This window comes from Lissotriton vulgaris, chromosome 1_1 (assembly GCF_964263255.1).
Source record: "Lissotriton vulgaris chromosome 1_1, aLisVul1.2, whole genome shotgun sequence".
Taxonomy (NCBI): domain Eukaryota; kingdom Metazoa; phylum Chordata; class Amphibia; order Caudata; family Salamandridae; genus Lissotriton; species Lissotriton vulgaris.
This window is the reverse complement of record NC_141685.1, coordinates 813,806,889-813,828,606: the sequence shown is the minus strand read 5'-3', so window position 1 is coordinate 813,828,606 and position 21,718 is coordinate 813,806,889. Positions and strand designations below refer to the sequence as shown.

General features: G+C 52.4%; 1 protein-coding gene across 2 annotated transcripts in view; it reads right to left on the bottom strand.

Moving 5' to 3' along the window:
* The window catches only part of TMCO1 (transmembrane and coiled-coil domains 1), a 222,114-nt gene that overhangs the window by 24,909 nt on the left and 175,487 nt on the right, over positions 1-21,718 (bottom strand). The window contains exon 7 of one of the 2 annotated variants that reach the window (XR_015308471.1): positions 19,759-21,668. The exons of the other annotated variant lie outside the window; for it this stretch is intronic. The gene's annotated coding sequence lies outside the window, so the exon portion shown is untranslated. Of the gene's footprint in view, positions 1-19,758; positions 21,669-21,718 lie in introns of those variants that run through there. 2 annotated transcript variants of the gene reach the window in all.

Here is a 21,718-nt window from a genome sequence, read left to right as displayed (position 1 = left end):
CAAGTTGGCTCCTTCCGAGGACAACGCTGGTTTCCAAAAACATGGCAGTACGATAAAGTAAGCGCTTCCCAGAACCAAGGCCGGAAAGCCACCTTGCCTGTCCGACAAAGAAGTGTGCGATGAGGTGATGAACGAATGGGGCACGAGACATCTATTCCCAAGCTCTGGAATGACAAGATGACGCGACCCACACATAATGCCCACTTTCCGGGCAAAGTTATGCCAACCCCGAGGGCACAAGAAACTACTGAAGTGGAATTTCCCGGCAAGGCAAGTGTTGTCCACTCTTCATTCGCTGCTCCCGGAAGCGGAGCGCAGGAACTACGCTCTTCCCGCTCCTTGGGAAGGCGAGGGAGAGGAAGGAACCCGCGTGCGAGAAGGCTTTGACCCCGGAATGTGCTCACTGGCGGTGGCGTGCAGAAATAGACTTTCCACCACAGACTAGATTTACTGTTCAGGACTCGCAGGTTCCAAGCTTCAACCCACAACACTTGCAGGAATCTAGGCGGCATGTCCGCAAGGGAATTTAGGAGCCAATACAACATGATGTATGTATGTACTGGTTATAGTGTGAACGGGAACAAGGCGCTATACATTGCTGGGGTCCCTAAGACTATACAAGATAAAGTACGACATCTGGACGTTACACCTCTCAATGCAATAAAATTAACGTTTCATATACTTTTAATGCATTTCGCATATTTATGTATTTGATTTATTAGTCAGAAGGTGATTAAGCAATTTAACCGCATCCACACGCTTATCAGTCAAGTACCACAGCTGGGTTTCGAACCATGGTCTGCAGAAGGACTTCTACTGAAAGCTACACTCCTAAAAATTTAACTAGCACTCAATGACTTCTTGGCATTGGACACATCAGAAAGAAACACAAGCAGTCTTTATGAACAAGTTCCTTACCTTTGATAATTCCTTATCTGATAGACAATCTATCAAGCTGCAGATTTCTTACCTTAGAATATACTCCAGGTGTCAGACTGGATCCGGATAGTTTCAAGAAGTAGCCCTGCATGTCGGTAGGTTGGGTGGCCTGGAATGTTTCTATTGGGCGCAGGGTCAAGACTGATTTGCATATGACTGGGCCCAAACTGGAATGGCATGGTGAGCAAAAAAACGATGGATTTAGGCCCAGATCTCTGTACTGGGGTGAATGTATGACACTGTTCTGCATTCTGTCCATCAATTGTTCTTTTTGCGTCCGCGTCGGTGGCATCGTACGTGCCGGAAGTGATGTGCGTGGTGCTTCTATAAGCGTCACACGAGTGCTCTGACATCAGTTTTTTCTAGCAATTCTCCATGCCAAAAGCACAGAGCCAGGAAGATTGCTGATGCACTTGTGTGCATTGCTAAGGGCCTTAGAAGGGTGACCCAATAATGAAATCAGTTCGCGGGGAGGATCGGTAAGGAATCTGCGGCTAGTTTCTCTACCAGATTACCAAATGAAAGTAACTTGTTCATTGGATAGAGAGGTCATACGGCTTGTACTTCATGCGATAAAACTGTGCATTTGTTGGATAACAAATGTCAGAAAGGTGAAAATCTGATTACCCGCAACCCCTTAGGAGATGTTGGCCTATCGTCCAGCTAGCTCACAGTGCACCATTTGCACCCCTAACCTCACAGTGTAACCAATGCATGTGCAATCTTAGAACCCAAGGAATCATGGCAACACACCTTAGAACCTTTTCGTTTTAATTCTATTATACCCAGAAGAAATGCGCAAGAAGTACACAATCTGCAGTTTCAATATTTATTGAAGCAGTGAGATTCGAGTAAAAATCGTGCGTTGCAATTACTAATAGAATGAAACATATTACCATGATTAGCAATACAAGAACAGTGGAGAAAATGAACAAATCCACCATTGTGCTAAAACAATGAATATGTGCTGGCATATATGCTGTGTGATGTAGCGTGCTCCGACCCTACACTCCCTAACCTAGTTTGACCTAGGTCAGGTGATCTGCAAAAAGAAATCAGTGTCGGGTGATCCAACTCTGCCGTTACCGGTTTGAAAATGTCATCAGGATGTCCATCTTGGTGTAGAGGGTGTCATCTCTTGTGGAGGTGACAGGAATCAGCTGAGCTGTAATTCCAGCATGCTACAACCTCGAAGTGTGAGCAGAGTGCTCCTCTGATTTTAACGAGAAAGCACATTTGTATATATAATAAATAGTGCCCACACAGGTATGCAGAGGTCTTTGTCAGGCCGCAATTGTTTATGTGAGCTAGATAGACAATTGTGCGGTGAACTCTATACATCGTACTGAATGTTCAAGGTGTCAGGATAGTGTGCCTACAAAGCTGAAATGTAAGCAAATACTTTTTCAGAGAATCCTATCCTGCACTGACATGTATGTCAATAGTCACTGTCACAGAGAGAAGTTAAGAAACGTTAACACAAAGATGCCGTCCGTCATTGATTGCCAGGCCACGTTACAGAGACTTCTAGATGCACATGACTCATCTTACAATAGATACCCAAGAGGTAGGTTTGCAAACAGATTAGACCAAAAAGTCCTGCAGGACTGAACAGGCAAAATGCCCATCACGACCGACCTGACTGTCCGGGTAGTAATGTTTTTGTAAACGTCGGCAATGATGCCCATGTTGTTGCCTGACATATGCAGGACAGGGACTCTGCAAGCTACTGAACAAGTTACTTACCTTTGGTAACTATATATCTGTAAGAAATAGTAGTTAGTATTAGATCCTTACCTTAGAATATCCCGAGGCGTCAGACTGGATCCGGAAATATTTGCGTAGCAGTACCCTTGTGCGTCGGCAGGCGTCGTCTGCGGCTTCGCGTCCGTTGTCAGCGCCGTGATGACATCGGAGTACTTAGACGCCGCCTCCGCGTGCTGACGTCAGTTCTTAGACACAGCTTTTCCGCACCAGAAACGCAGAGCCATGTTAAAAACCAACCCTGGTGCCATTGAAACTAGGGCCCTGAAAGGGGATGACCTTAACCCTAGATATCGGTTCGCAGAACGGGGAGGAATCTAATACTAACTACTGTTTCTTACAGATATATCGTTACCGAAGGTAAGTAACTTGTTCATCTGAAAGAAACAGGTTAGTATTAGATTCCTTACCTTAGAATAGATACCCTAGCAATACCAATCCCAGTGGTGGGTCTGCGAACCAATAATCACACCAGAAAGTCCTGGAGGACGGAACGGCTAAAGAAGCCATCCCTCCAGACTTGGCTGTCCAGGCAGGAGTGTCTTGCAAACGTGTGCAGTGAGGCCCACGTGGCTGCCTGACAGATGTCCTGTAAAGGGACTCCCCGGCCCAGGGCAGTGGTAGCCGTCGTGGCATGGGCCCTCAGCCCAACAGGAGGCTCTTTCTTAGCCAAGGAGTAGCATGCCTTGATACACAAGACGACCCACCGAGAGATGGTTCGTTTGTGCACCGCCTGTCCCTTCTTAGCGCCCACGTAACCAACAAAGTGTTGGTAATCCACCCAGAACTGGCGTGTGCGATCCAAATAGAAAGAGCGCACGTTTTGGGTCCAGACGGTGGAGCCACTCTTCCTCTTTAGAGGGATGCGGAGGCGGAAAGAAGGTGGACAGGGTGATTGACTGCCCGATGTGGAAGGCCGTGACAACCTTGGGCAGGAAAGAAGGTCTAGTCCGCAACACAACCTTTTCCCGATGGACAGAAAGGAAAGTAGGTTTGGATGAAAGAGCCTGGAGCTCACTCACTCTCCTGGCAGAGGTGATGGCAACCAGGAAAGCAGTCTTCAGAGTAAGAAGGCGGATAAGACAGTTGTGAAGTGGCTCATAGGGATCGCAGATAAGTAAGAAACAGGTTCAAGTGCCACTAAGGCATCACGAATGGAACAGGTGGAAACGTGTGTGTGATGCCTTTCAGAAAACGAGTTACAATAGGGGACTTGAGCAAAGATGGTTGATCAGGCAGCCTTAGAAAGGCTGAAAGGGCAGAAAGGTAGCCCTTGATAGTGCCCAGAGCAGAGCCCTGCTGGGAAAGAGAAAGAAGGAAGAGAAGAACCCCAGAAAGAGGGGCAGAGAGAGGATCCACAGCCTTTGCTGTGCACCATGCCACAAATCTGTTCCACCTGCAGGCGTATACCGACTTTGTGGAGGGACGCCTGATATTACAGACTTCAGGAGGCAAGTCAAATGGCCTCAACTGTCGCCGCTCAATCTCCAAGCATGGAGGTGGAGACTGGACAGGTTCGGGTGGAGGACCGTCCCCTGCTGCTGCAACAGAAGGTCCTCCTGAAGAGGCAGACGAACCAGGGGATCGACTGACATACTGAGTAGCTCGGGATACCAGTACCTTCGTGCCCAGTCCGGAGCCACAAGGATGACTTGGGCCCGGTCGCGTTTAATCTTCTTCAGCATTCTGGGCAGAAGTGGTATAGGCGGAAAGGCGTACAGCAGACCACAACTCCACTCGCGACGAAAAGAGTCTCCGAGCGAGTGCCGCCTTGGAAATTCCAACGCGCAGAACTGATGACATTGCGCGTTCTCTTCTGTGGCGAATAGATCTAACCAAGGCTCTCCCCACTACAGAAAGAGACCTTGCGCCACGTCCGAGTTCAGACGCCATTCGTGATCCATCATGCACCGGCGGCTGAGTTCGTCCGCCCTGGCGTTCAGAAAACCTGCCAGGTGTTGAACCACCAGGGTCACGCCATGATGTTCCAGCCACTGACAAAGGCGCAGAGCTTCCTGGCAGAGGGTCCACGACCCCACCCCGCCCTGTTTGTTGCAGTACCACATGGCGGTTGTTTTGTATGTGAACACCGGCACTACACTCCCCCGGACAGAGGGGAGGAATGCCTTCAGTGCAAGACTAATCACCTGCAGCTCCAAAAGGTTGATATGGAGCCGGGACTTCACCGGAGACCAGAGGCCTCTCCGCCTCTCCCATGTGGCCTCCCCAGCCCTGGAGGGACGCGTCCGTCACAACTACGTGCTCTGGTTGGGGAAGAGAGAGGGATCTGCCGCTGACCCAATCGCGGTCCGTGAGCCACCACTGCAGCTGTCTTGCAGTGCCCTCCGAGATCAGGACATGGTCGGACAGGTTGCTCTGATGCTGGGCCCACTGAAACTTCAGGACCCACTGCAGAGCCTGCATCCGCCAATGGGCGTGATGCACCAGAAGGATGCAGGAAGCCATCAGCCCCAGAAGCCGCAGCGTCAACCTGACCGAGACTCGGGAAGAAGGCTGAAAGATCGGAATCAGAGCCTGAATATCCCGAACCCGTTGCTCGGGGGGGGATAAACCCACTGCGCAGAGTCGAGAACCGCTCCGATGAAGAGGAGCTGTTGAGAGGGACACAGGTATGACTTCGGCACGTTGATGGAGAACCCCAGCAGGTGAAGGAGGTCCGCCGTCGTCTGGAGGTGGCTGACGACTGTCTGTGGCGAGCCCGCCTTCAACAACCAGTCGTCGAGGTAGGGGAAGACTGAAACCCCTAACCTGCGCAGATGAGCTGCGACCACCGCCATGGCTTTTGTGAACACCCGTGGGGCGCTGGTAAGGCCGAAGGGTAGCACAGTAAACTTAAAGTACTCGTGGCCTACCATGAACCGCAGGTAGCGCGGGCAGGACGGGGATGTGGAAATAAGCGTCCTGCAAGTCCAACGCTACCATCCAGTCTCCTGGGTCCAGGGCAGCTAAGACCTGAGCCAGTGTCAGCATTTTGAACTTCGCCGTTGACGTTCCGTAGGTCCAAGATAGGGCGTAGGCCCCCTTTGCCCTTCTTGGGTACCAGAAAGTAGTGGGAGTAGCAACCACACCCTACTTCTGGCCCAGGAACGCGCAGATGGCCCCCTTGGCCAAGAGGGCCGTAACTTCCTCCTGCAGAAGCTGCAAATGATACCCCGATACGCAGTGGTATTTTGGTGGCATGGCTGGAGGGGTCGCCTCGAAGGGGAGGGAGTAGCCCATTCGGACGATTTGCAGCACCCACCTGTCCGATGTGAAAGTGCGCCAGTGGGAGTGGTGATGGCGAACCCTACCCCCCCACTGGCGTCACATGGGCCCGAAAGCACAGACTAGGAAGGTTTTGAGGCGGATGCTGTGGGGGGAAGGTGTGGACTGGCCTCGTCGTTGTCCCCAACCGCCTCGACAGCGGTTTCCACAGCCGCCACCGCGTTGGATGTTAGTCTGCGGTGCGTGGCTGGCAGCATATGTGGGGGCGCCCCTTCCTTGGCCACGAAAGGAGCGAAAGGCACCCGTTTGCTGGCGCAGGGCCGAGAGGCCCAAGGACTTGGCCGTAGCCTTGGAGTCCTTAAAGCGCTCAAGCGCATGGTCTGCCTTGTCGCCAAAAAGGCGACGGCCATCAAACGGAATGTCCGTGAGGGTATTCTGGACATCCGCTGAAAAGTTGGCGGACCTCAACCAGGCGTGGCGACGAATCCCCACCGGCATTGCCATCGCTCTGCCCAGTGAGTCGGTGGAATCCAGACCACTCCGGATGGAAAAACGTGCCGCATCACGACCCTCCGCAAGGGCTTGGTGGAGTTTGGCCTTGACCTCCGCCGGGCATTGTGGCAGCACGTCCGCGACAGTGTCCCACAGGGAGTGGGGTGTAGCCGCCCAAGAGGCATGCGGTGTTGGAAGAGCGCACTCCCAGACTAAGGAAGGAGAATATTTTCTTTCCTTAATTCTCATACCTCTTGGATTCCCGATCAGGCGGCGCTGACGGGAATGCGGTCTGGGAGTTCGAGGCCTGGATGAACAGGCTCTCGGGGGTGGGGTGGGTGGACAGGAAACAAGGGTCGCCCGGGGCCGGGTGGTGGCGTCTGGCCACATTCCTATCTACAGGCTGGCCTGTAGCGGGCCTTGACCAAGTGCCCAAAATAACGTCAGACAAGGCCTCATTAAACGGCAGCAGAGGCTCAGTCGAGCTTGACTGCGGTTTAAGGACCTCAGTGAGGAGGTTAGTCCTCACGGCCGCGACGGGGAGCTCAAGGCCCAAGGCCATGGCCACCCGCTTCAACACCACACTGAAGGTTGCCTCCTCCTCCGAAGCCACGGTAGGAGGTGAGACAAAACCAGTGTCTGGCGAAGTGTCCAGACCACTGGCATCCCCAAGTCCACCTCTCCAGTCCTCCCGGGACTGACACTCACGTGTCAGAGGGTCCTCAGACCCCTCCCAATACTCATCACCCATCTCCTGATAATCAGGGTTGCCAAATGATGGGGCCGGATCATTGAAGTAAAACTCCCCAAGCGGCGTCGAGAGCGGCGCCGGAACCGGGTCGAAGGAGGTATCTGGGACGGCGCCGCCCGAAGACGGCGCCAGAGGTGACACCTGCGGGACTGGCGCCGGTGAGGTCGTCCGGTCAACCGGCGATGATCCGGATCCAGCAGCGAATCCAGTGGGGTCCTGTGGCGCCGGGCTCGAAGGCGCCGGCGGCGTCGGGGGTCGAAGCACCCGCCGGTGTCGGAGCCGAAGAACCCGACCCGCTAGGGCCCCCAGACGGGTCCGCTAGGCCCGAAGGTGCCGCGGAGCCCGCCGGAGGAGTGAGGGACCTCATGACCATGAGGAAGCTCTCGATATCCTCCGGCGTCGCTTGCTGCCCAGGGACCGGAGGGTATGGGGCAGGTCGCGATGCCCGCGACTCCGACGGAGCCGCGTGGGCGGTGTCACCCGAACCCCCGGCTGAATCACACGAGTGTCGGGGGGAGTAGGAAGAGCTATGACGTCTCTTCGACTTCTTGTGCTTACCTGAAGACTTCGAACCTGAGGAGTGATGTCGACTCCCTGATTTATGATGGCTCCGCCCCCGCGACCGGTCCCTCGACCTCCGTCCGGACCGGGACCTCTCACGGCACGGGGCCGACTGCGGAGCTCGAGCCGCTTGCGGGACCGCTCCCGCCTAGCTTTCGATGTACAGGCCAGACAGTCTGAGCAGGTCTTGTAGTCATGATAGGCACCGTCGGTGAGGGTCGGTGACCGACATCAGCCGGTCGCAGTCCTCACAGGGTTTAAAACCTGGCATCCCTACCGGCACCGATCGGAGTCGAAGACTCGAAGAATGATCAAAAAGATCTCAAAAAAGTTGTGTCAAAAAATGACTATGGAACCACTTTTTCCGGATCTGCGCTGCTGGCGCAGAAAAAAAGAAGAACCGACGTCAGCACGCGGAGGCGGCGTCTAAGTACTCCGACGACATCACGGCGCCCACGACGCCGACGACTGACGTGGAGCCGCAGATGACGCCTGCCGATGCAAGGGATCTGCGAATCAGATTGTATGGGTAGAATGTTGTGTAGGAAGTGTGCAAAGGGTGCTTACAGTTTCTTGACCATCCGTGGTTGATGTCATGGCCACCAGTAAAGCTGTTTTTAAGGTGAGTAGGCGGAGTGGGCAGTTGGGTAGCGGCTCGAAGGACGCACATATGAGAAATGTTAAGACCAGATTGAGGTCCCACTGGAGTATGAGGAATGGTCTTGGAGTGAACAGATGTTGATGTCCATAGAGAAAGCGGGCCTCATAAGGTAACTTAAATAAAAAGATTGGTCCAGCAACCAAAAGAAAGATGAAATCGCTGAGAAGTAACCTTTAACAGTACCCAGAGCAGAGCTGCTGGGTAATGTAAAGTAATTTATAGAGCGCAAACTCATGCTCGAGGGCCTCGTGGCGCTATCAGAGTCTGGTCTGAGGCAGATCAGTAGGGAAAAAAGGAGGCTTTTTGCTGAACTTAGGTGTCTGCTAGTCTTGCAAACTGTTGGGTTGGGCCAGAGAAAGAACAAACAGTAAAACTTGGGATAGGGGTGCAGCAAGATGGTCGATGGTCATGGATGCACACCATGCCACCAATCTGTCCCAACGGCAGGCGTACATAGTCTTGGTGGAGGGACACCTGGTACCAGAATAACATACACACCTCAGGAGGAAGGTCGAAAGCTGTCAACTGTTGCCACTAAATCTCCAGGCAGGAAAGTGGAGGGTGTGCATGTTCAGGTGCAAGACCCTCCCCTGCTGCTGACTTAAGGCCCTCCTGAAGGGGCAGCCTGATCGGAGGACCTATGGTCATGCTAGGGAGTTCTTTTTTTATTTTTTTTTATTTCAAAGATCTTTATTGACAGCAAAGCCATTGACATCACCAGCATTAACACATGTGCATGAATGAACTCCGGGATTGGCGTCAGGTTCTCAGAAACTGCTAGATGTAAGTCGCACACAGCCTTAGTGCCAGCATCCCGGAGGCCTGGCGGCGAGGTATTAAAGCAGCAGCGCAACCATGCCAATCGAGGGCTCCCCACATAGGTAGCGTACTGTAGTGATGTGACAACTGGCAATCAACCTGTCCATATGCTAGTCAGCGATCCAACAACATGTCTACTATAAGAAATTAAACAGCGCCCAACAAACTGCCCCCCCACCCGCTTGTGTGTGTCTGTGTGTCTGCCTAACCCGTCCCGACTATACAACCACCCGAGTGTTCCTACCCCGTGTCCCCACCCCGTCCCCCCTATAAACCTGCCCCTACTTAACTATCCTTCAGCAGCCCATCTCCGGGTTCTCACAGCCACCCTCAGTCAACCAGAGGCCTCCCCATTCCCGCCTCCCCCGTGTCCCCGTGTTCAGTGCTGTCCACGATCTCTTCTACTCTATCTTGCAGTTCCACCTCCTCAGCAGTGTCAGAGCCGTTCTCCTCACTCCTCTGTTTGTACTCTTTGTAAAGGTCCCAAAAATTCGTGGGCCTGCTTCTGGGCGGAAGAAGGTCGCTATACAGTTCTGTCTGGGTGCAGCAGTACTGTAGGTCCCTTAGCCATTTACCTTTTGTGGGGAGAGGCCCCCTCATCCAGCAGGTCGCCACCACCCGCCTTGCAAGGAGCAACGCCATGTCCACTAGACGACGCAGTCCCGGGGCTAGCGGTTTCGAATAAGCGAGTAGAGCCAAAGCAGGGGCACGAGGTAAAGGTTCCCCCAGTATTTGGTCGAGTTCCGCAAAGACCTCCCCCCAGAATGCCTGCACTCCTGGGCACTGCCATGCCAAATGGTAGAAATCAGCTGTCGGAGTCCGGCAGCGTTCGCATTCGGCCGAGGCGCGAAGGCCATAGCGATGGAGGCGAGCAGGGGTGTAATACACTCGTTGTAAATATTTGAAATGCACCAAGCGGTGCCGTCCGTTTAGAGATATCTTGCGAGTGCTTGTGCAGCAGTAGCGCCACATTCCATCATCTATGGGGGATTGTAGGTCTGCCTGCCAGGCCTCTCTGGCCTTCGACGGTTGCAGACGCTGCTGTGTCACACCCAGCTTGTTAAGCTGTGTAATGAGTTTCGCCGCGGAGGTGGATTTCAGTATATGTGTTAGTTCCGGGATCTCCTCAGGTTCTTCCAAATCCGGGCCCAGTAGTTCACGAAAGGCCGAGCGGAGCCTGTGGTATTGGAATTTTTGTAAGAGAGTGTGGCTTGCCCCGGCAACTGGTAGCTGGTCCCAGGTTTTGAGTACACCTCCCTCAAACAGGTCCTCCATTTTCGTTACACCAAGAGAACTCAGCGCCTTGACTACACCCTTCTCACCGAGCGGGTCGAGCCAAAGGGCCCACTCCACCGGTAACAGTGGGGAGTAAAGCAGAGTGCAGCCCCGAGAGCGCACTAGGCAGTTCCAGGCGTGGTTGGTCGCTTTCAGGGAGACCATCCGGCCAGTTGCGCGGTCTGTGGGCAGGCAGACAGTAGCAGGTAGAGGGAGCGGGTCCGCAAACAACCGCTCCAGTATAAGGTGCGGGGTCCGAGGGTCACCATGCACCCATGAGTATAAGTGCGACGCCTGGGCGACTCTATAATACCGTTCTAGGTCCGGCGCCCCCAGTCCCCCCATTTCGCAAGGTAGGATCAGAGTCTTCCAACCAACCCTGGGCTGTTTCCCCCCCCCCAAGCTAGTTTCACCAATACCGAGGTGAGCTGCCGAAAGAAGGTCTTAGATAAAACCACAGGTAGGTTCAGGAAGAGGAACAGAAATCGGGGGAGTACCACCATTTTCATTAGTGCAATCCTACCCGAGAGGGAGAGTGGGAGACGGATCCACCTATCTACGTCATCCACTAGGTTGTTATAGGCCACTCCGTAGTTGTCTCGAACGAGGACTTCCGGGTCCGAGTGGAGTTGAATGCCCAGGTAGCGAACTGAGTCGGCAGACCAGTGCAATGGGTAGTCCATGTCGAACTGTCGTGTCACCGGAGTGAGCGGGAACGCAATCGACTTGTCCCAGTTCACCTTCAGGCCCGATAACGAGCCGAAACGGACCACTTCGCGTAGCACCGCAGGCAAATTAACTTCCGGTTCTCTGACGTACAACAGCGTGTCGTCAGCGTATGTTGATATCCCGATCTTATATGTAGGGAAGCTAACCCCCTCTAGGCTGTGGTACTCCCGCATGGCGCACGCCAGGGGTTCCGCCACCAGTGCGTAAAGCAACGGCGACAAAGGGCAGCCCTGTCGAGTGCCTCTGCTTATGTCAATCGGGTCCGTTACCCTGTCACCCAGGCGGAGCCTAGCGAAGGGGCGATGGTACAGCGCTCCAACCTGCTGAAGGAACTGTTCGCCCAATCCCAACTTGCGCAACACCCGAACCATGAAGGGCCATTCGACCGAGTCGAACGCCTTCTCCATGTCAAGGAATATTGCCAATGCGCTATTCTCTTGTTTAATATGTTGCATCGCGCCTAACACTGTTCTGATATTGTAGGTTAAATTCCTGCACGGGACAAACCCGGACTGTTCTGGGGCGACCAACCCAGGTACCAACAGGGCCAGGCGAGTGGCCAGAACCTTGGCATAGATTTTGGCGTCTACATTAAGTAGACTGAGGGGCCTATACGAGCCGCAGAGATCGGGGGGTTTACCGGGCTTGGGTATGGTGATGAGTAGCGCCTCCCGCATGGTGGTGGGCATTTCACCGTTCTCGCAGATCGCATCGAACAGGGTGATTAAGTGTGGCAGCAGCAGATCCTTAAATGCCTTGTAAAAGCCAACCGTGAGGCCGTCTGAGCCCGGCGCACTACCCGAGCGCATGCCTGCCAGTGCCTCTAATATTTCGTCTTGGTGGAAGGGGGCCATTAAGAATTCCCTATCCGAGTCCTTGAGGAACGGCATGGCTATATGGTCCAAGTAGTCCTCCATCTCACCCTCCACTCCCTGTGTTTTAGCTCGATAGAGCTCCGCATAATAACTCCTGAACGTCTGGAGTACCTGCTCCTCGTCCGTCACCGTGTCTCCCTCCGGAGTTCTCAGTTCCTCTATGACCAGCGGTCGTCTGGTGCTGCGAACGATGCGTGCAAGAAGTGCCCCAGGCCTCTCACCCTCCCCATATTGTCTCGCCGTGGCGTACTTGCCCATGTACAGGACCTCTCTGTCCGCCAGTGCCTGAAACTCGGACAGGAGTTGGGACAGCGTCCCGTCTCCCGCCTCGCCACCCAGCCGCAGCTGCTCTGCCTCAAGATCCGCCATCTTCGTTTCCAGAGTTGTTAGGTCCCTACGAATGGATCGTAGCACACTAGAATGTTTCGACATCGCCACCCCCCTGATGTATACCTTAAATGCCTCCCATACCGTAAAGAAGTCATCCACTGTGCCTATGTTTGTAGTGAAGAACTGCTCTATGTCCTCTGCCAGTTCCCCTCTGAAGGCCTCGTCAAGCAGTGCAAAAGGCGGGAACCGCCAGGTGAAGGCTGGGATCCCCCTCCTGGGCGTTGCGAGGTGGAGGAGAATAGGGGAGTGATCTGAAAGCGTGCGTGGGAGGACTGTGCATGTGCGAATGTTGTTAAGTACCAGGGGGGGTGCCAACCAGTAGTCTATCCTGGTGTGTACGTCGTGAAATGCAGAATAGTGTGTAAACCCACCCGCCCTCGGATGTTTTTCCCTCCAGACATCCAGCAAGTCAGATTTGATCATCTCAGCCGCCATGTACGTGGCCGAGGCCACGGGCCTCCGGGCAGGGCCCGCAGAGCGGTCTATTGATGGGTCAAACACAAAGTTAAAGTCCCCGCCCCACTACATCCAGGGCCGTGCATGCGTTCTTGCAATAGCTGACAGGGTCTTATAGAATTCAGGGTGGTCATAGTTAGGGCCATAGACGTTCACTATTAGTATGTCCATCCCCTTACCCACACATCTCGCCAGGACATATCTACCGTCCGGGTCTGAGTGCACCGGAATGAGCCGCAACTGTGACTTCGGATTGGCCCAAATTAACACCCCTCGGGCATGTGTAGTGTAACCCGCCGCCACAGTGTTCCCCGACAAACCTCTGGATTTGAGCATTCTGCTGGAGAGTGGTAGGTGTGTCTCCTGCAGCAGAGCTATGTCAACGTGATGTCTGCTAAGATAGTTAAGGACTTTCCTCACTTTGCGGAAGTCGTTCAGGCCCCGCACATTCCAAGTCAGTAAATTCAGCTCATTCCGGGCTTGTGCATGTAATGTCGGTGTTGTATCAGCCATTGCTAAGTGGGTTCAGAGCATGGACCGAAAGGATGGGTAGTGCAGGACACAGTAGGACCCCCCAACTCATTAACGCCCTCCGGCGCTCGCGAACAGGGACAGCAGAACACTTCAATTCACACACTTCACAGGCAAACCCCGTCAACAACCCCAACCAAACACCCCCCCTCTCCTCCCCGAGTCTAGCTTCCACCCCAAGTACAGCAACCCACCCACAGCCGACCTCCCCCAACCTGGTCAGACAGACCCCACACTCCCCCCCCATGTACCCCCTACCGGTGTAGTGTCAAATAGTCCGACACCAACCCCTCAGTGAGAAAAAACAACCAAAAGCTCGAGGGCAGAGCGCACCAATGCAGTACACCCCTAACTGTTCCAAGATATTGCAAGTACCGCTCCCCTCTCAGCTCCATTCAAGAGTCAATGCTCAAGGCATGATGAAAAGTGTTACTCAGCACCACTCTGACTGGCTCCCCCGGCTCAGTGTATACTGCCACGAAGCACACACCCCCTTACCAGCACCATAGGGTAACCAAGTTGTCCGTCCCAAAATCGTGGATCAGGTGCCATTGCAAGGCCGGGGCGCCCACATTGTCCGGGTCCGTGATCCGACCAGCGTGTAGAGGATCAATCCCCTCTTCAGCCGCCATTTAGTCCTGTTCCTCCATAGACACCTCCTCCTCGTCCTCCCGGCCACTCCGGTTCTCCTTCCTTTCCCGTGTCCAGGTCTTAAGGGACTTATGCAGTTCTTTCGGGTCCGTGAAGTAGTACGATTTCCCACCAGTATTGATTCGAAGTTTGGCCGGATACATCATGGCATAGTCCAGGCCTAGTGTTCTGAGCTGCTTCTTATATGGCGCGAATTGCCGCCGTTCCTCCTGCACCTTGGCTGTGAAGTCCGGGTAGAGGGAGATGTTCATGCCCTCATGCTGGAGTTTGCCCTTCTCTCTCGCCACTCTCAGAGCAGTGTCCCGGTCGCGATAGTTGAGCAGTTTCGCGATTATGGGGCGAAGTGGCAAGCCAGGCTGGGGCTGCGGGCCCAGTGTGCGGTGGGCGCGTTCCACAATGAACATGGGGGATAAGACTTCCTCTCCCAGGAGTGTTTTCAGGAGTTTCTCCACATATAGTTCCATTTTCCCCGTTTGCGTGGATTCCGCCACGCCTGTGATACGGAGGTTGGATCTGCGAGAACGTGCCTCCAGGTCCTCTGTCTTGTCCCTGATGACTGTCAGGAGTCTATCGAATTGCTTGCGCTCCTTGTCCCACTCCAGCCGGCTCACTGAGGCTTCTTCGGCCTCAGTGAGCCGGCGCTCCGCCATGTCAAGGCGCTCCGCATGTTTGTCCACCCGCTCTGCCATACGGTCCATGCGGTACGACAGAGCGTCTATCTTGTTGCCCACCGCCGCTATACTTTCCTGAATGCCTTTCTCCATGGCTGCCAACATGTCCCGGAGCTCCGTCGGAGCCTGGGTCGGCGCTGCTGCCGCACCCTTCGGCGACGTGTCCGGTGCCGGAACCTCTGATCCTTTCAGACGGCGCCGTTCAAAGGAGATCTTCCCCTGGGTCGCATCGTTCTTCCCCATGGTATTTGCGATGCGTGGCAGCACCGAGCAAAGAAGCTCGCCGCACAGGACGATCAGGTGCCCACTCCGGTCCTCGATACCTCGGCGCCAGCGGTCAGGTATCCGATGCGTAGAAAATGGCGGCGTCAATGGCGGGCAGCACTTCTTAGTCCGCTGGTGCCAGAACGGCCCAGTGCCAGATAGGGACAGGTCCTTTTCAGCTGTCCCAGATAATCAGTCCCTCCGCAGAATAAGGGGAGACGGCAGAGCCTCATGCGATCTGTGCAAGTGAGCCAGGTTGCTACACCACGTGGCGCGGTGCCTCAGTTGTGGTGCTCCACCGCTCCGCTGCTTCTCCAGCCCCCTGTCCCACCGGGGCAGTGTAGGGTAGAAGGTGGAGGACTTGGCAATCCAGGGTCCGTTCCAATCGCGCCTCGGCTTGCACGGTGTACGACAGCCGCCGGAGTTATGGCCGCACGCAATGTGACGTCGCCCGGCCTCTTTTCCAGGATAGCCCGCTGCTTTCGGCCTAGTCCGCCACAGGCGCGCCACCAGGCACAGTGCCCCGGAATGTACAGGAATTCCCGCTCTTCAGCCGGCCAAAAAGATCTTCGATCACTGCCCGGGGTGCCAGCAGATGGTTCCTGGCAAGCTATAGCCAATTCGAGCACATCAAGTATAGTCAAGCAGGATAATTCTGGAGCTTTGCGAGGAGCCGAGGGCTCACGCGTCCGCCATCGACGCCGGCTAGCTCCGCCCCCCCATGCTAGGGAGTTCTTAATACCATAATCTCTGTGCCCAATCTGGGGCCACCAGACGGACTTGGGCTTGGTTGGTCCGGATCATCTTGAGAACTCTGAGCAGGAGTGGCATTGGAGGAAAGGCATCCAGGAAGCCAAAGCTCCACTTGAGATGAAAGGCATCACCAAACTCCAGCGCGCAGAATTGATCATTGAGCACTCTTGGCAGTAGTGACATTCATAATCTGCTAGGCATTGACAGCGGAGTGTGTGCACTCTGGCGTGGAGAGCATGCTAGATTTTGAACCACCAGGGAAATGCTCAGACGTTTCATCCCTGTCCAGATTTGCACAGCCTCTGGACAAAGGGTCCATAATTCCACCGGTTTGTTGCAGTCTAACATGGCGGTGTTGTTGTCTTTGAACACCTGCACCAGCCTTCTCCTCATCGAAATAAGAAAGGTTTTCAATGCCAATCAGATTGCCCGTAACTCCAACAAGTTGATGTGGAGCCTGGACATTGCCACAGACCAGAGGCCTCTTATCTCCACCTCTTATGTGGCCACCCCAGTCCGGAAGTAACGTATCAGCCACCACAGTCCGCTCCAGTTGTGAAAGGGAAAGGGGTCTTCCGCTGATCCAATCACGGTTCGTTTGGCACCACTGCATTTCTTTTGCAGTTCTCTCAAGAGATCTGGACCAGATCAGAGTTTCCCCATATACTGTGCCCAGTGGATCTTAAAGTTTCACTGCAGACCCTGCATGTGTCACTAGCAGGAGGCTATGGAGCCAAACAGCCTCCGAGTCAGTCTCACCGATATTAAGGATAGAGACTGAAACATCGTAATCACTGCCCGAATATCCTAGACTAGCCGTTTATGACAGGCCAAAACTGCACTGTGTTCAGAACAGCTCAGACAAAAAGGAGAGGGAGTCAAATTTGGCTTTGGAACAATGATAATGAACCCCAGCAAATGCAGGAGCTCAGCAGTAGTATGGAGAAGAGAGACAACTGTCTGGGGTAAGCCCACTTCAACAGCCAATTGTCGAGGTGGGGCTGGGGAGGGACTGAACCCTTGGCCTCCTCAGATGTCCTGCAACCACCACCACCACCACCACCACCACCTTGCTGAACACCTGGGAGGAGCTGGTAAGGTCAAAGGGAAGCATGGCAATCTGAGAATGCTCTTCGCCCACCGTGAACTGCAGGAAACATCTGTCGGCAGGCAGGACAGGGATGTGGAAATATGTATCCTGCAAGTCTAACACTACCATCCAGTCCCCAGGGTAGACAGAACCTGAGCTAAGGTGAGAGTTTTGAATTTGTCCTTCAGGAAGAAGTTGAGATTGCACAGGTATATAGGATGGAGGTCCGTGTCCTTTTTTGGGCACCAGAAAGTAACTGGAATAGTAACCATAACCTACTTCTGATGCCGGCACCCTCTTGATGGCCCCCTTGGTCAAAAGGGCCGACATTTTTTGAGAGCAAGGAGAGGTGGTCCTCTGTCAGCAGATTGTAAGTGGCTGGCAAGGGTGATGGGGATTCCAGGAAGTGGATGGAGCAGCCCCTCTGGAAGATTTGTAAAACCCACTTGTCAGATGTTATGGACTGCCAGCGGGGCAGGTGATGGTGGATCCTGTCACTTTACTGGATGCCTGTGCTGGAATAAGGGTAAACTAAAGGATTTGAAGGTTTGGCTGCCGGAGGGGTGGTGGACTGGCCAGACCTCTGGCTGGTTGCCTCATGTGGTCTGTGGAAACCACAGCCATGAAAAGGCTGGGAAGCCATTTGGCCTTGGTGGTTGGGTGTGAAAGAATGCAGCTGGTAGCAGTTCCCTTAGCTTTGGAAGGGACTAAAGGCAAACTGGGGTTGACGGGGGTCATGGATAGACCCAAAGAACTGGTTGTAGCTGTGCTGTCTTTAAAGCGATTCGGTGCGAAGTCTGCCTTTTCGCAAAAAAGGCAGGAGCCATCAAAGGGCATGTTCATAAGGGAAGCCTGGACATCCCTGAAAAGCCAGTGGTTGTCAATCAGGTGTGGCGTCTGAGTGCAACTGACAGCGCAATCACTACCTAGCGAGTCAATCGTGTCCAGCCTACATCTGATAGCAATTGCTGATTGGCGAGATGCAGCAAAGTTCACTGAGTGATTATGGCTTGGGCCTCCTAAGATACCCAGGCAGCACTTGCGTGACAGAGTCCCACACCATGTGGGTGTATCGGCCCAAAAGGCACGTGGTGTTCACGGACAGCAGTGCTAGGCTGACGGAAGGGAACAATTGTATTGACTGCCAGTGAGGGTAGCTGAAGGTCCATTACCACAGCCATCCTTTGCATCACCCTAGCAAAAGAGGCTTCTTCCTCCATAGTCATGGTTGGAGGAGAGACAAAGCCAGTGACTGGCGAGGAGTTCAAACCAATGGCATCCGCCAGTTCCTCATTCCAGTTGTCCTCTGATTTTCCGGGGTGGGGGCTTGGGGTGATGGTAACCATAAGGGTCCTCAGATCCCTCCTAATAGTTTTACTCTTCTGGCATACTAAAGGGCAAAGGCACTGGTTCAGACTTGGAAGGCAAGGTACTGGCAGCGTTGGGAGACGCCCATTCAGCTCCCTATCAGAGTTGGGAATTACGTTGGGGCCAGGTCCAGTGACGCTGCGGGTCGTTGGCAGTGCATGGAACAGCACAGTATAGGCCTCTGATGAAGGCTGAGGTCTTGCAGGCGGGTCTCACCTGCTCTAGGGACCCGAATGGCACAGAGGGCAAACCCGGCCAGCGGAAATCCTGTACGTGGCCCTCCCGAACCCATGGGTCCTGAAGGTGCTCCAGAGTAATCAGGCCACCCAAATATGAGGCGCATGGCCTCATTGAATTCTGAGATGGACGAAAGATGCTCTGGGAAAGTCTAGAGGTGCAGAGTAGACCCAGAAACAGACTCCATGGTGGGGTGTGGTCTAGAGTGCTGATTTTACCACACCTCGTCCAATGACGAACTGGCGTGAGGAAGTGAAAAAACAGATTTTTTTTCTACTTCTTGTGTTTGTGGGACTTGCTTGAGAACTGAGTGGGATGTGGAATGCTGAGAGCGGCTTCACGAGTGATCCTAGGACTTTCCACGTGACCGGGATATTGAACGTTGTGGGTTCATCCAGCGAGTTGCTTCATGGAGCGTTCCCTCAACACCTTCAGGTTCATGGCGTGGCAGTCTCGCAGGTCTTGTAGCCGTGGTCCTGTTTCAAGCACCACAAGCAAACCAAATGTGGGTTCTGTAAAAGACATCTGCCAGTGACAGGCACCACCTGGCTTGACACCAGTGGGTTTCGCAGTTAATATCACTAGCACAATAGGAGAAGAATTTTCTCAAAAACTTTCTCCACAAAAAGTAAAAAAATGGTCAGTCATAAATTGACTGGGGTTATGTGCCCCGGATCTGAGCTGACTGGCATAGAAAGAAAACACCTGATGTAAGCGTGCAGGGGGGGGGGGGGGGGGTAGCTATAAAGGCACTACACACAAAGCCGAACTATGCCACCTACCAGCATGATGCAGGGTTAGTTCTAGAAAATATATGGAGCCAGTGTAAAGCCTGGGAAAATTCTAAAATAAGGAATCTGTGACTATAAATCTATCAGATAAAGAAAGTTACTAATAATGCAATAGAAGAGCAAAATATAAGGGGCAATACAAATGGAGGTGCGATTCAGAAATATATCTCCAATCTGGTAAAAGAGGAGAAAGCAGTGGTTGTTTAGAGAGCAGGCAAACAGAGTGGAGGCAATATTTACCCACATTAACTAGCAGTGACTCAGCAGTCAGGGGACATACAAGAACGTTTCTTTGCTCGATGCAGGCACCTAAGTGTTAGTAAGTAATTGACCTCTTGATGAAGGAGACCTTAAGAGGGCAGGTTTTATTCCCTTCGAGTACTACGATACCCAGTATCAAGATGGGTCGGATGTGCAGAAAGTGGAGTGGGAAAGTCTAGAATGGTTTTCTTTTTTTTCTTTCTTAATTGGAGTATTTCTTCTCCAGCTGGCAAGACAATGAAGCAAAGGCGACGAAAGCACCACTAGATGAAGGGCAATACATGGAGATGGAGAAGAACAGACATTCCAGGCTGTCAGTAGCTCGGCATTAACCTCTTCGCTGCGGCCGGAATATCCCTTGCTGTGCGGGAGAATTCCACGCGGGCTGGACGGCTCCCGGCCGTTCTCCGCACATGCCCACTGTGACGTCAGACGGCCGTCCGACGCATGGTAGCGGCCATGCGTTTTTTTGGAGCAAATTTCGACTGTGCAGGAAATAATGCCTTGATGATGCATTGTCTTGTGCTAATGAGGAAGGAGAATACTAACCTTTCCTTGATTTAAAAGAAGGAGGCAGATTTAAGAACAGCATTTATAGTCTATTTTAAGAAAGCTGTACATACAACCCAAAATTAAGTACAGTCACTGAGAGGAATCACTTTTAATTTTGACCTAGCATCCCTAAGTAGAACATGGTTAGGTTAGTCGTTTTTAAAGTCCTTACAGTTACTTGGAGGAAAAGTGGTTCAACCAAAAATAATTGAATAGTATGCTTCTTTTCATAATCTTTTATTAGTATGGTAATTCAAATGCCATTCGTCACAAAACCTTGTGTCACTAAGCCAGCCAACACGTATTTCATCCCTTGGTGGCGTACAGTCCCGGGGCCTTTTCAAGGCTGTGTACATTTAACATATATGCCCAAAAGATACAAATAAAGTAACCAAACCACAATACAACAAATCATAAATAATGGTCACATCATAAAATGTAGAGCTCCCCCAAATATAAAAAATCTAGTGACTTAAAATCAACTAACAAATACCTTTTCTAGTTTGAAAGTACCTTGATGGCCTGCCCACCTATAGGTTATGCCAAAGAAGGAATCCAGTAATGTTACACACAGTAACTCACCACAATTGAAAAACAAAGTTTTTCTTATAAAACCCTCACCCACCAAGGTTATATATTCACCCCTACCACTCATACCCATAAGGGTGTCCCCGCCACCCTTATATGGACCTCCACTATTACATTACATATTGCCCTGAATTTTACGCAGTTTGTGCTTTTGCTGTAGTCATAATCCCTTTTAGTATATGGATTTTTCCACATTTCACATGATTATATAAGCACTTTAAGTAATATTATCAATCGTAGCCTAAAGCTCCTTTAATGTAGAAGTCATTTTTTGTATATTATGTGCTCGTCACTTAGGGTTTAACGTAACAGACTGATGCTAGACTCTTGCAACTCACTGCTGAGGTCTCTGGAAGTTTGGCTTTTCACACTATGATTCAGATGTGTTTTCATCTCAGCGCTATTATCGCTTCATGCTTTACGACCCTTACTTACAATTTCTTTTGTGGTTATGAAACTTACATTTTATGAAAGTATGACTTTTGATTTGTTCCAAGAAGTTGGGTTTCTTCCAGAGATCCTGACCTATGGATTTCTACCTCTTGTTTAAGAATTTTCATCTTGTCAAATGTTCCCACATTTTAGCCCAAATGCTGATCAACAGGGCCTTCTGACCTTGTGCCTTCTTTTCTTAACCCTTCGTAATAGGAACCAATTTCAAAAGCTTACTTACATATTTTAAATTTTCAGCCATGGCAGTTAGTCATATTGCTTCTCTTACTGTAACTTTCTTCTGGTTTATACTTTCCTGTTCTGTTTCAGGGCTGATCGGATGGCTGCTTTCTCCAATGCGCTCAAGAGACTGGTATCTGATGTTCAAGTCATCTGTTAATTTTCGCCACAATATTCACACGCTTTACTTTCTATGTTTCCAGTTGAGGCAGGTTACATACCAGGGCTGAATCCCAAGGAATACAAAGGCACATTTGGGCTACATTTGCCAAACAGGTTGTAGTCTCCCTGTGTATGTCTGCCTGTGTGTCTGTCCAGACACACAGGCAGACATACACGCCTCCTTTTTCAC